Below are 11,316 nucleotides of genomic sequence, written 5' to 3' on the forward strand. Positions count from 1 at the left end.
CCCCATCCCCTGAGTGGTTCTGGGACCTATCCAGCTCTGAGAGGCCACCATGCCTGTGAGGGAGGCCAGAAGAAGGCCGCACCAGGCACAGCGCACATTGACAGGAAACCTGAACTGAGGCTACCCTAGCCACGGGGAGTCTTGGGGAAATGAGAAGGAGGATGAGAGCAAGATGAAGTCTGGAGAAGTGCCCACCCCGGAACACTAACACACACACACACACTTATGAGCTGAATTGTGTCACTTCCATTATATGTTGAATCCACAGTATCTCTGAATGTAACTGTATTTGGAGATAGGGTCTTTAAAAAGGTAATTAAAATGAAGTCTTTATGCTGGGCCCTAAACCAGCGGGACTGGTGTCCCTTATTTTATAAGAGGAAATTAGGACATAGACATGTGGCACAGAGGGAAGACTGCGTGAAGTCAGAGGAAGAGGGCGGCCATCTGCGAGCCAAGGAGAGAGGCCCCAGAATTAAAGCAACCCCGAGGACACCTCGATCTTAGACTTCCATCCTCTAGAGCTGGGAGGAAATAAATTTCTGTTGTTTAAGTCTCACCCGGTCCTGAGCAGACTAATACACACACACACACACACACACACCCCACTTAATGGAAAAAGCAAGGATCTTAGTACCAGATGAAGTGAGAATCAGGGTGGAGTCTTTTCTGAGTCACCCACTTACTGGTAGTGATCACAACAAAGCCTTTTAATCTCTGTGAGCCGTGGTTTCCTCATCTGCATCTAACAATACAGATGATCCCTGACTTAAGACTTTGCAGCTTTAGGATGGTGATGGTGTGAAAGCAATACGCATCCAGTAGACTGAGTTCATATGCGTTCAGTAGACTTCAGATTTTGATTTTTCCCCAGGCTAACGATATGTAGTATGATAGTCTCCTGTAATGCAGGGCAGCAGCAGTGAGCCCAGCTCCCAGTCAGCCCCGCGATCACGAGGACACATAGCCCATATTCCACAGTGTGCTGTGTTGACAGATGACTTTGCCCAACTGTAGGCTAATGTCAGTGTTCTGGGGACATTTAGGAATGGCTAGGCCAAATGATGTTTCTGTAGGTTGAGGGTATTAAATGCATTTTCAACTTGGGATATTTTCAACTTACGAAGGGTTTATTGGGATGTAACTGTTGTAAGTTGAGGAACATCTGTACTTACCTTGCTGGTTTGCTTTGAGGATTACATGAGATGAGATAATGTATTTCCAAGTGCTGGGTAAACTCTCAAATGCCATACAAATGGTTCTTACTATTAACACAATTATAGTCTGCACTGAAAAATTTAGTACTTTTAAGCTAGCTTGTATTTTTTACTAATTGCTTTGTGAATTAGTCTTACCTTGCCTGTGATATTGCCTCTTCCTTAAGGATAAAGTTCTGTGGCCCCCCCACGGTGCTGATGCAGCTTTGGGCACAGGGTTAGAGGTTGACCTGGCCCAGCCAATATGCCCTGCAATAGGATCTGTTAGGGTCACTGGGGGCCATGTGGCACAGATTAGTCAATAGTGGTTCTGCTAGCCAGTTAACAAACTATGTTAATTTGCAGTGATGATGGGGATAGTACAGTTCCTCTCTTGAGCACCAATGATGTGCTGAGACCTTTATAAAACACTTTCCAGACATTGATTCCCTTAGTCCTCATGAGGAGTCTAAGAAGAAGTAGAGATGAGGGAATGCAGCTCAGGGAGGTTAGGTAACTTGTCCAAGGCCACACAGCCAGTGTGTGGTGGAGGAGGGATGTGTAGGCTGGGTATAGGATCCGTGAGCCTAACCACTGGGATAGACCACCATACCAGGAGGAGTGCTTTGGGCCCAGGGCCTCCAAGTTCTCATCAAATCAGTATGTGGTGGTCTGAAGGCTAGATGGGGAGGTAGAGGGTAGAGGAGAGGATCCATCATTAGGAGAAGGGCCAGATGCTCTGGGGAGGGGGCATGGAGCCAGGAGCTTTGGGAAGAACTTCCCTCTGACTTTGGGCTGCATGTGGAGCTGGGCTCCTGGCTGTGAGGGTGGCCGGGATCAGGTGTCTGCTCAGAGGAGGGTGGTGTTGTAGGAAGAAAATGAGAGTGGTTCTAGGGATTTCCAGCTGCTGGCAGGGAGGCCCAGCCGGGTGAGCCCTGCTGGAAGAGTGGGGGAGATAGACGAGGCCTGGGAGCTTTTGCTGAGTTTTCCCAGCTATGTCCCCAGAGAAACAGGGTGAGCAACACAACAAGGGCAGGGCCATCAGCCTCCTGGAAAGAGGACAGGGTCAGCTTCTGCGTTGGGAGCTTGCTGCCTTTGCCCAAAAGAGTCTTCCTTCTCAGATCTGTTCTTTCAGACCCCACCCATCAGTCCTCCACTCCACAGCCGAGGAGCCTCCCGGGAGCCAGGAGCTGGGCAGATGCTGAGGCCTACCATGTGCTAGGCAGGGCTGGATACCAAGGGAGAGGTAAAAATTAAGAAAAGATGTGACTGGGGTTGATGGAGTTCCATGGCCTTGCCCAGGAGCTGCCACATGGTTTGAGCAATGTACTGTCCCATGCAGGCATCCAGGCGCCTCTTCCCCTTCCCACCCTGCACTGACCTTGGTGTTGTGGAGGTTGGTTTAGGGGTCTGCTTCCCCACTACCTACTCATTCCTCAAAGGCCACTGCCATAAACCCAGGCCCTCGCCCCACACCTAGCCTTCACTGCAGATGCTCAACTGGAGAAGAACCAGTAGGAGGAGCTGCAGGCCCAGAAAGATGCCTGGGTCGGGGGCCGGGGGTGTGTGGAGAAGAACAGTCTGGGTCTTGAAGGGCTGCAAGTGCCCAGGGAGCCTTCTAGAGTCAGGACTATTTTCTTCTCCTCAGTGGTGTGGTCATTACAAAGATTTATCATAAACCAACACCCTGGAGAAGGCACAGGGCCTCCTGTTGCAGGCAGAGGTGTCTTTGTGGCTGGGGAAGGGACTTCCTTCCTCCTGAATGGATGCTCGGGAGCTAAATAAACCAAGGCCAAGAAGCCCTGTAATAGACACAGTTGAGAATGGAGGCAGGGCTTGGACCGTTGAGGCCAGGGTGAAACTGCGGGAACCCCTCCTTGGTTTGGCCACCAGGGAGGCCATGGAGGTGACTCTCTTGCCCTTTCCCCTTCATCTCATCCCTGGCTTGGATCATTGTTTTCCTCCCACCATGCCTTATCCAAGGCTTCCTCCAAACAGGGCAGTGCTTGCTTGTAAAATTGGCTCAGTTCAGGCCATGAGGGCTTAGGTGGGTTGAGGTGAGCTCTGTGCAACGGTCCTGCAATTAAAGGTCACTGTGACCTGCCACCTGCCCAAAGGGCCAAACACACCCTCCAAATTTTCCAAGCCCAAGATAAACCCAGCAATGATTTGTGTATCCAGAAGAGGGCAGCAGAGTACACCCAAGGTCCTTCAAAGAGGACTGACCACCTCCCTTCCTGCCCCCACCTCACCCCCAGCCCCACTCCGACACCCCACAGGCAGGGAAGTCTGAGCTTGTTCTCCGGGAATTAGAGGCCCTGAAGGTTGGGGGGCAGGGTGAAGAGGAAATGGGGCCCCAAATGGATATATATTTTAAATGGATTGCTTTTCAAATTTCATATTGGGATCTCCCTCCTTTAAAAGAAAAAAAAATCACAGATACCTCCAATATTGTCTGAAACAGTTTTCATTTTTGTAATAAAGCTACTTAAACATGTACAAACATAAAATTACCCAGGAACTCCTTGTACTGATAGCTCCCATACAAGGATAAGCAGAAATGAACATTCAAATTAAATATGGACAAATCTACAAACAAAATTTTAAAAATTCAAAACGATCTCATTCATATGTGCTATATCACGAGCTACCCTCAGAACTCCAGTGCAGAGGGACTCTCATTCCTAGGATGTGATTTTTGTTGTTGTTTATTCCGCGTATTTATCTCCCGTTTTGGTGGAATAGCTTTGCTCTTCCGTCCTTTTCCTAGTCTAACCAAAGGGAAATATCCCAAGCACAGCATCCTAAGCACATCCCATGTCACATGGTCTTCACTTATTGCCAGCTCGTTGAATATGTGTCCCTTCCGTCTGCTACTCCTTACTGGCTTGTGACAGTTGAGACACTATTTTTAGGGTGGCCAGACTGATGATCCAGAAAATGTCTTTTTTCAGAAAAAAAAAAAATCAAGATGAAATCACCCTCCCACCCCGCCACCCCACCCCCACACACATATCATTGATAGAGAAGTCTGAAACAGCAAGAATGCATGCCTGGAGCACATTTTGAGAAACATCATCCCCCCAAGCCCTTGCCTCTTACAGATGAGCAAACTGAAGCTCAGAGAGGAGAGTTGCTTTAGCCAAGGTCACACAGCTAATCAGGGCAGGGCAGCTGGAGAACTCAAGGGCCTCTCACTTTCTACAGCAGTGCCTCCTGTCAATACCCTCAGGCAGCCCAAGACAGGCTGAGCCCTGGGAAAGGAGCCCTGGGGATGCTTGTAGAGATCAGTTCTCCCAGTTTGGGGTTGAGTTTTCTGTAGGTTTCAAGCGGCCATCTTCCAAAGCTCAGAAAATGAAACTGTGTGGACGCAGCCACTGCTGCAGATGTGAAAACTGTCTCAGATCTCCCTGGAAACCCTAAATCTCTTCTGGACTCCAGGTCTAGCAAGAAGGCCCAAACAAGGGCTCTGTGTGTGTTCTCATTTAGTGACTTTTTTTGGTTTGTTTTGTTTTTTGAGACGGTGTCTTGCTCTGTTGCCCAGGCTGGAGTGTAGTGGTGTAATCTCTGCTCACTGCAACCTCCACCTCCCGAGTTCAAGTGATTCTCTTGCCTCAGCTTCCCAAATAGCTGGGATTACAGGTGCCCACCACCATGCCTGGCTAATTTTTGTGTTTTTAGTAGAGATGGGGTTTCACCATGTTGGCCAGCTGGTCTCGAACTGCTGACCTGAAGTGATCCGCCTGCCTTGGCCTCCCAAAGTGCTGGGATTACAGGCATGAGCCACTGCGCCCAGCCTCATTTACTGATTTTTTAAAAGCCTATTAGTAAGATCTTTCAGGTATTGAGGCCGTACTGGATACTATTATTAGGGCCTTGGGAAAGAAGATGCATTTTTGCTCCAACTCCAGGGGCAGGTTTTTAACATGAAGTCTATTAACTGCCAAAGGGTCCATGGATAGAATTCAGGGAGTCTGAGAATTTGAAGGGGGAAAAAACCCTGTATTTTTATTTTCCTTAGCCTGTAGCGAAAGGTTAACACTTCCTTCAGATATACATGTCGGCAGCAAACCAGCTAATCCTAGCAACACCTGTGTCTTTGTCAACACTAGAAATCACAGACCTTTTCACATGATGTTACAGCAGTTGTGGGAACCTTGAAATATCATTAACACTCATCATCACTACTTTGATATATTATTAGACCTGACACCATATTGTGTTATTTAAGTACTGAGAAAGAGCATATGTTTCTGTGTTCAAATATTTTAAAATATTTTCATAACTGTCTTTCAATATAATTGGTTTCCTTTCTTCTCCCTTGTATTTTATTTTATGCATTTGAAAATATTCCAGACTGTCAAAGGAGTTCATGACGCAACAGAAACATCCTTTGTCTTGGGAAAACACATCTGTAAAAAGTTACCTTTTTTTTTTTTTCTTTGAGACAGGGTTTCACCCTGTCACAAGGGCTAGAGTGCAGTGGCACAATCTTAGCTCACTGCAGCCTCAACCTCCCGAGCTCAAGTGATCCTCCCACCTCAGCCTTGTTAGTAGCTAGGACTACAGGCGCGTGCCACCATGCCCGGCTAATGTTCCTATTTTTGTAGAGATGGGATTTTGTCATGTTGCCCAGGCTGGTCTCGAACCCCCAAGCTTGAGCGATCCACCCACTTTGGCCTCCCAAAGTGCTGGGATTACAGGCATGAACCACAGTGCCTGGCCAAGAGTTACCATTTCCTGTGCATCAACTATAAATTGAGCACACTGGGTTCTTTAGGTGTATTATCTCTAAATCTTGCAACAAAGAGGTGTACATTATTATCCCCCTTTTATACATGAGGAAACTGAGGCTCAGAGAGGTGCCTAATATCACATATGCTACAAAACATAATAAACATGTCAAGTATTATCATAGAACTAGGGACAAAATGAGGGTAACTAAATGACTGTTTTTGTTCACTGCTATATTGTCCATGCCTGGCGCTTTCTAGGTGCTCAGCAGAGGTTTGTTGAATGACAGGATGAAAAGATATCTAGTAGCCCTGCCAGGCGCGGGACAGGAAATCCTTCAAAGGAAAGGTGAGGGTCAGGATGAGTCCTAGGATTCGGTGAAGTGCCGGGCTGGTGTAAACCAATCATGGCACCCCATCCCCTGTGATAGTTTCAGAAATGGCCTGTTACCAGGTTCTGGCCCATGAGATGGGGAAAACTCATTCAGGACAATAGCTACCTCTTGACATTGGGGTGAAAGCGAGTGCAACTTGGAGCCCCTGTAGCCACCTTGTCCCCTATAAGGATAGCAGAGCAGAGGTGAGGGGGCAAGGGCCTTGGTGATGCCGAGAACCTCTGAGATGAGCAGCCCCACAGCTTCTCACTCTGCGCTTTTTGTCAGGGAGATGACAAGGCTAGTTATATTTGAGCCTATTTTAGTTGAGTTTTCTGTACCTTGCAGCTAAGGCATCCTAAGTGATGGAGTACATGTGAAGAGGGAGGCAAAGGTCACCCTGAGAATGGCATCTGTGTCGTGACATGGCTGCCATTCTAATGAGCTTGTGCTTTATCCCAATCGGTGATGGCTGATGGCTTGGGGTGGATGGTCTGGGGGACTGAATGATTAGAGGAAGGGGCTGAGGTCGGGCGCAGTGATTCACACCTGTAATCCCAGCACTTTGGGAGGCCAAGGCAGGTGGATCACCCAAGGTCAGGAGTTCCAGATGAGCCTGGCCAACATGGCGAACCCCTGTCTCTACTAAAAATTCAAAATTAGCTGGGCATGGTAGTGGGCGCCTGTAATCCCAGCTACTTGGGAGACTGAGGAAGGAGAATCACTTGAATATGGGAGGTGGAGGTTGCAGTGAGCCGAGATCAAGCCATTGCACTTCAGCCTGGGCCACAAGAGTGAAACTCTGTCTCAAAAAAAAAAAGAAAAAAAAAAGAGGAAGAAGAAGGAGGAGGAGGAGGAGGAGGAGGAGAACGAGAGGTAGGAGAAAAGGAAGAAGAAGAGAAAAGAAGAAAAGAAGAAGAAGCCGAAATTGTGTGGTTTGCGATTTAGAGAGATTCCTTTGTGGGCAGTGTGGAGGATGGGATAGTGCAAAGTGATAAGCAATGGCTAAAAAAGGTAAGATGATGCAAATATGGTAAATAAGCAAATCGGGAATGCACCTTATTCTGCTCTCAGATTGATGAAAAAGAGGAATAAAACAGGTAAGCATGTTCATATTGGAGATTGGTTGTAAAACTCAATTTCCAGGGAACGCGTTTCAATTGGTGTAGTCTCATGGATGTCACAGTGGATAGGCTGCTGAGGAGGAGGCTGGAATGGTGGTGTTGAGACCCTGTCAGCCCCAGCAGTGATGTCAGCATCTTCAAAGAAAGCATTACAGTCTCCTCAGTGCCATTTCAATGCTAGGAATATTCCCATCTAGTCTCTACAATTTTTGAAAATTGATAATTTTTCTATGACTTAAGTGATTACTCTCAATGAACCGTCATACCTCATTTTCTCTACTCAGAAATTTTCAAGCATATAATACGTTGGTATGAACTATAGGCATCATGTGGTATGATAGATCTCTTGAACTTGTTTCTCCTGACTGAAACCTCATTTCTTTTCTAGATAAAAGAAAGTGTGTTATGTTTTGGCATAGGTTTAGGTAGATGGTTCCAAGCACAGAGACCTGACCTGTCCTGGGGATGGAGGTGATGCTCGTGGTGAACGGAAGCATAGCCTGGGAGTCAGGAGGCCTCCTCCCCGCTTCTGCCCCTGCTGCTATCTGGTTGGGTGCCCTCCAATACCTCATCACCTCTCTGCACTGCAGGACACTATCTGCGAATCAGTGGGGCTGGGCTATTCACAGCCCCATGTTCTCTGCTTTCTTTCTCAGTCCCTGTGCCCTTGGACTCTAACAACCCCTCTTTGGACTGCATCTTTTGCTTGTGCTGGTCCTTCAGAGGGAAAGGATGGGATTCCTCAGGAAACGAAGTGCTGTTCTCTGTCTCAGGTTTAGTGTCAACAGACAGTTGAACATCCAGTATTTGGCACCTCAGTAAGCACAAGGAAGCATCCTAAAGAAGGTAGGCCCTGGACAGAAGAGCTGTACACACACACACACACACACACTCTCACACATTCACACACACACATTCACACACACGATGTGCACACAGAGACACACACCAACAGACATGCACACACAGATGCACACACGCACACACACACAGATATGTACACATACACACACAGAGACACAGAGAAGCACACACATGCACAGACATGCACACGCACAGACAGGCACACACACAGAGACACAGACACACATGCAGACACACACACACATCCACACATGCGGCATAAGGAGTGGGAACACTAGGCAATTTCCTGTGATGGTTCTGAGAACTCATTGGTGCAGTGTTGGGCACTTAGTGAAAACTTCCTAGAGGGAGTGAGTAAAATGTGTTACTAAAGTGTGGTAGGTTTTGGCTAAGGGAGCCCTTCAGCTGTTATAGGCTGGAGTGTGTCTCTTCCCCCTCCAAAATTCGTATGTTCAAGTTCTAACCCCCAATACTTCAGAATGAGACTGTGTTTGAAGATAGGGTCTATAAAGAGATGATTGTAATAAAATGAGGTCATTAGGATGTACCCTAATCCAATGTGAATCATGTCCTTATAAAGAGGAAGTTTGAGCACAGATACGTGTAGAGGAAAGGCCAGGGGAAGACACAGGGAGAAGATGGCCACCTGCAAGTCAAGAGAGAAGCCTGGACCAGATCCTTCCCTTGTGACCCTCAGAAGGAACCATCCCTGCTGACACCAACACCTTGATCTTGAACTTCCAGTGTCCACAACAGTGAGATGATAAAGCCCTGTTGTTTAAGTCTCTCAGCTGTGGTACTTTGTAATGGTGGTCAAATCCAGTTGACTAATACACCAGCCAAGAGGCAAAGCATGCTGGAATGTAGTCAAGAGATCAGCCTGCCTTGACGAGGGAAGGGAGAGGACTGAATTCTGTGGTGCAGCTCCTGTGTGCCAGGCAGGTGCAGGACACACAACCCCATGTGAGGCGCCCCAAACGCTGCCTTCAGATGAGAAACCAGAGGCTCTGAAAAGTATGTGGCATGCTGAGGACCACGCTGCTAGGTCGTGGCTTCCCTCTGCCTGCTGTTCACCTCCAACATCATCATTGTCATTTTGGCTGGGCTGGTGCTGCTTACTGTGGCCCACATTCAAGAGCTCTCACTTTGCTGACCTTCCCATCTGTCCATGAACATTTACTCAGCTGTGTAATAGATGCTGTGATGCTCTGCCCAGATTCCCTCTTTGGGGTCTACACACCTATCTATCCTCCAGCTGCTGGGAATACCAGATGCTCACTGCTTACAGCTGCATCCCTTGCTGGACACTGCCCTGGGTGGCAAGGCTACACCTCCTCCCAGGGATCCAGGCCGGGATACAAAGGACAGCTCCTGGGCCCCTGTAGGACTGTCTGAGTCCTCTATTGCAGCTGCTTTGTGTGTCATCTTCTTTCTACCTGTCCTGCCTTCCTCACTTCCTCACAGGTATATCTCCTGAGGGTACACCCCACAAAAGTCTTTGCACACAATTTTCCATCTCCGTATCTTGGAGACTTCCCTTCCACCTGAGAGGGTCCGATCTGGAAAGAGCCCTGGAGGGAAGTCAGCACTCTGTGTTCCTGCACTCACTCCGCTTAAGACAGCCTCATGACCAGAGGCAGGACGTCCCCTCCCTGCGCTCAGGTGCCTGATTTGTAAAACAGCCATGGCTTTTTCAGTCTTTTCCTCCAAAGTTCAGTAGAGGAGAGAGAACATGACAACACAATCCACCTGCCCTGGCCGTGCAGCTGTTTACAGGGGCTAAATAAATGAAAGTTCTCGCCACGTCTAAACCATCCATGCACATTTCCATGCCATTCCTTGTTGTGAGTTGAATTGTGACCCCGTGAAAAATGATGCAGTCCTAACCCCCAGGATCTGTGACTGTGACCTTATTTGGAAATAGGGTCTTTGCAGATGATCAAGTTTAAGATGAGGTCATTAGGGTGGGTCCCATATGACTGGTGTCCTAATGAAAAGGGGGCATTTAGACATGAAGACAAACAAACATAGAAAGAAGATGATGTGAAGACATAGGAAGAATGCCAGCTGCAAGCCCAGGAATGCTTGGGCTACCAGAACCTGGAGGCAGGCTTGGGACAGATTCTCCTCCAGAGCCCTCAAGGGAAGCCAAGCCTGCTGACACTTTGATTTCAGATTCTGGCCTGCAGAACTGTGAGACAATGCATGTTTGTTGCTTAAGCCACCCAGTTTATAATAGTTATGGCAGCCCCAGGAAACTAATAACTCCTTAAAGTTATTAGTTGCATTTTGTCTTAGTAAATGCAAATATAAAAATGCTTTCCTTCGGGAGCAGTGGCTCACACCTATAATCCCAGCACTTTGGGAGGCCCAGGTGAGAGGATCACTTGAGTCCAGGAGTTGGAGACCAGCCTGGGCAACATGGCAAAACCCCATCTTACAAAAAAACATACAAAAATTAGCTGGATGTGGTGGCGTGTGCCTGTAGTCCCAGCTGTTTGAGAGGCCGAGGAACCCAGGAGGTGGAGGCTGCAGTGAGCTATGATCACGCCACTGTACTCCAGCCTGGGCTACAGAGTGAAACTCTGTCCCAATTTAAAAGAAAAATGTTTACCCCTCAACTCTTCAAGTAAAATTTATGTTCCTACAAGACACCCATGCTCAGTCTATGGCCTGAAGAACCCTCAGTGGCCCCACTCCACCTATTTGGAAAGATACGGGCTTGGATTCAGGCATTCGTTCATTCATTTACTCATTCATTCAACAACTTTTTAAGGCGCACCAGCAACAAGCTGGGCATGGTCTTCGGCATACATATATGAAAAATAAAATCCATACTTCTCTGGAGCTTTCACTTTGGTGAGGTCAGGAAGTAGGCAAGAGACAAGTCAATAAATAAGCAAGTAATTCCAGATCAAGGAAAGTAGGCAAAAGGGCAAAGCTGTGATGGGGACAGAGAGGCACAGGGCCAGCTTTGAATGGAGTGGTCAGGGGAGGATCTCTGAGCTGCCAATCTAAGAACGAA

The sequence above is a fragment of the Piliocolobus tephrosceles genome, chromosome 15 (assembly GCF_002776525.5).
Source record: "Piliocolobus tephrosceles isolate RC106 chromosome 15, ASM277652v3, whole genome shotgun sequence".
In the NCBI taxonomy this organism is placed as follows: domain Eukaryota; kingdom Metazoa; phylum Chordata; class Mammalia; order Primates; family Cercopithecidae; genus Piliocolobus; species Piliocolobus tephrosceles.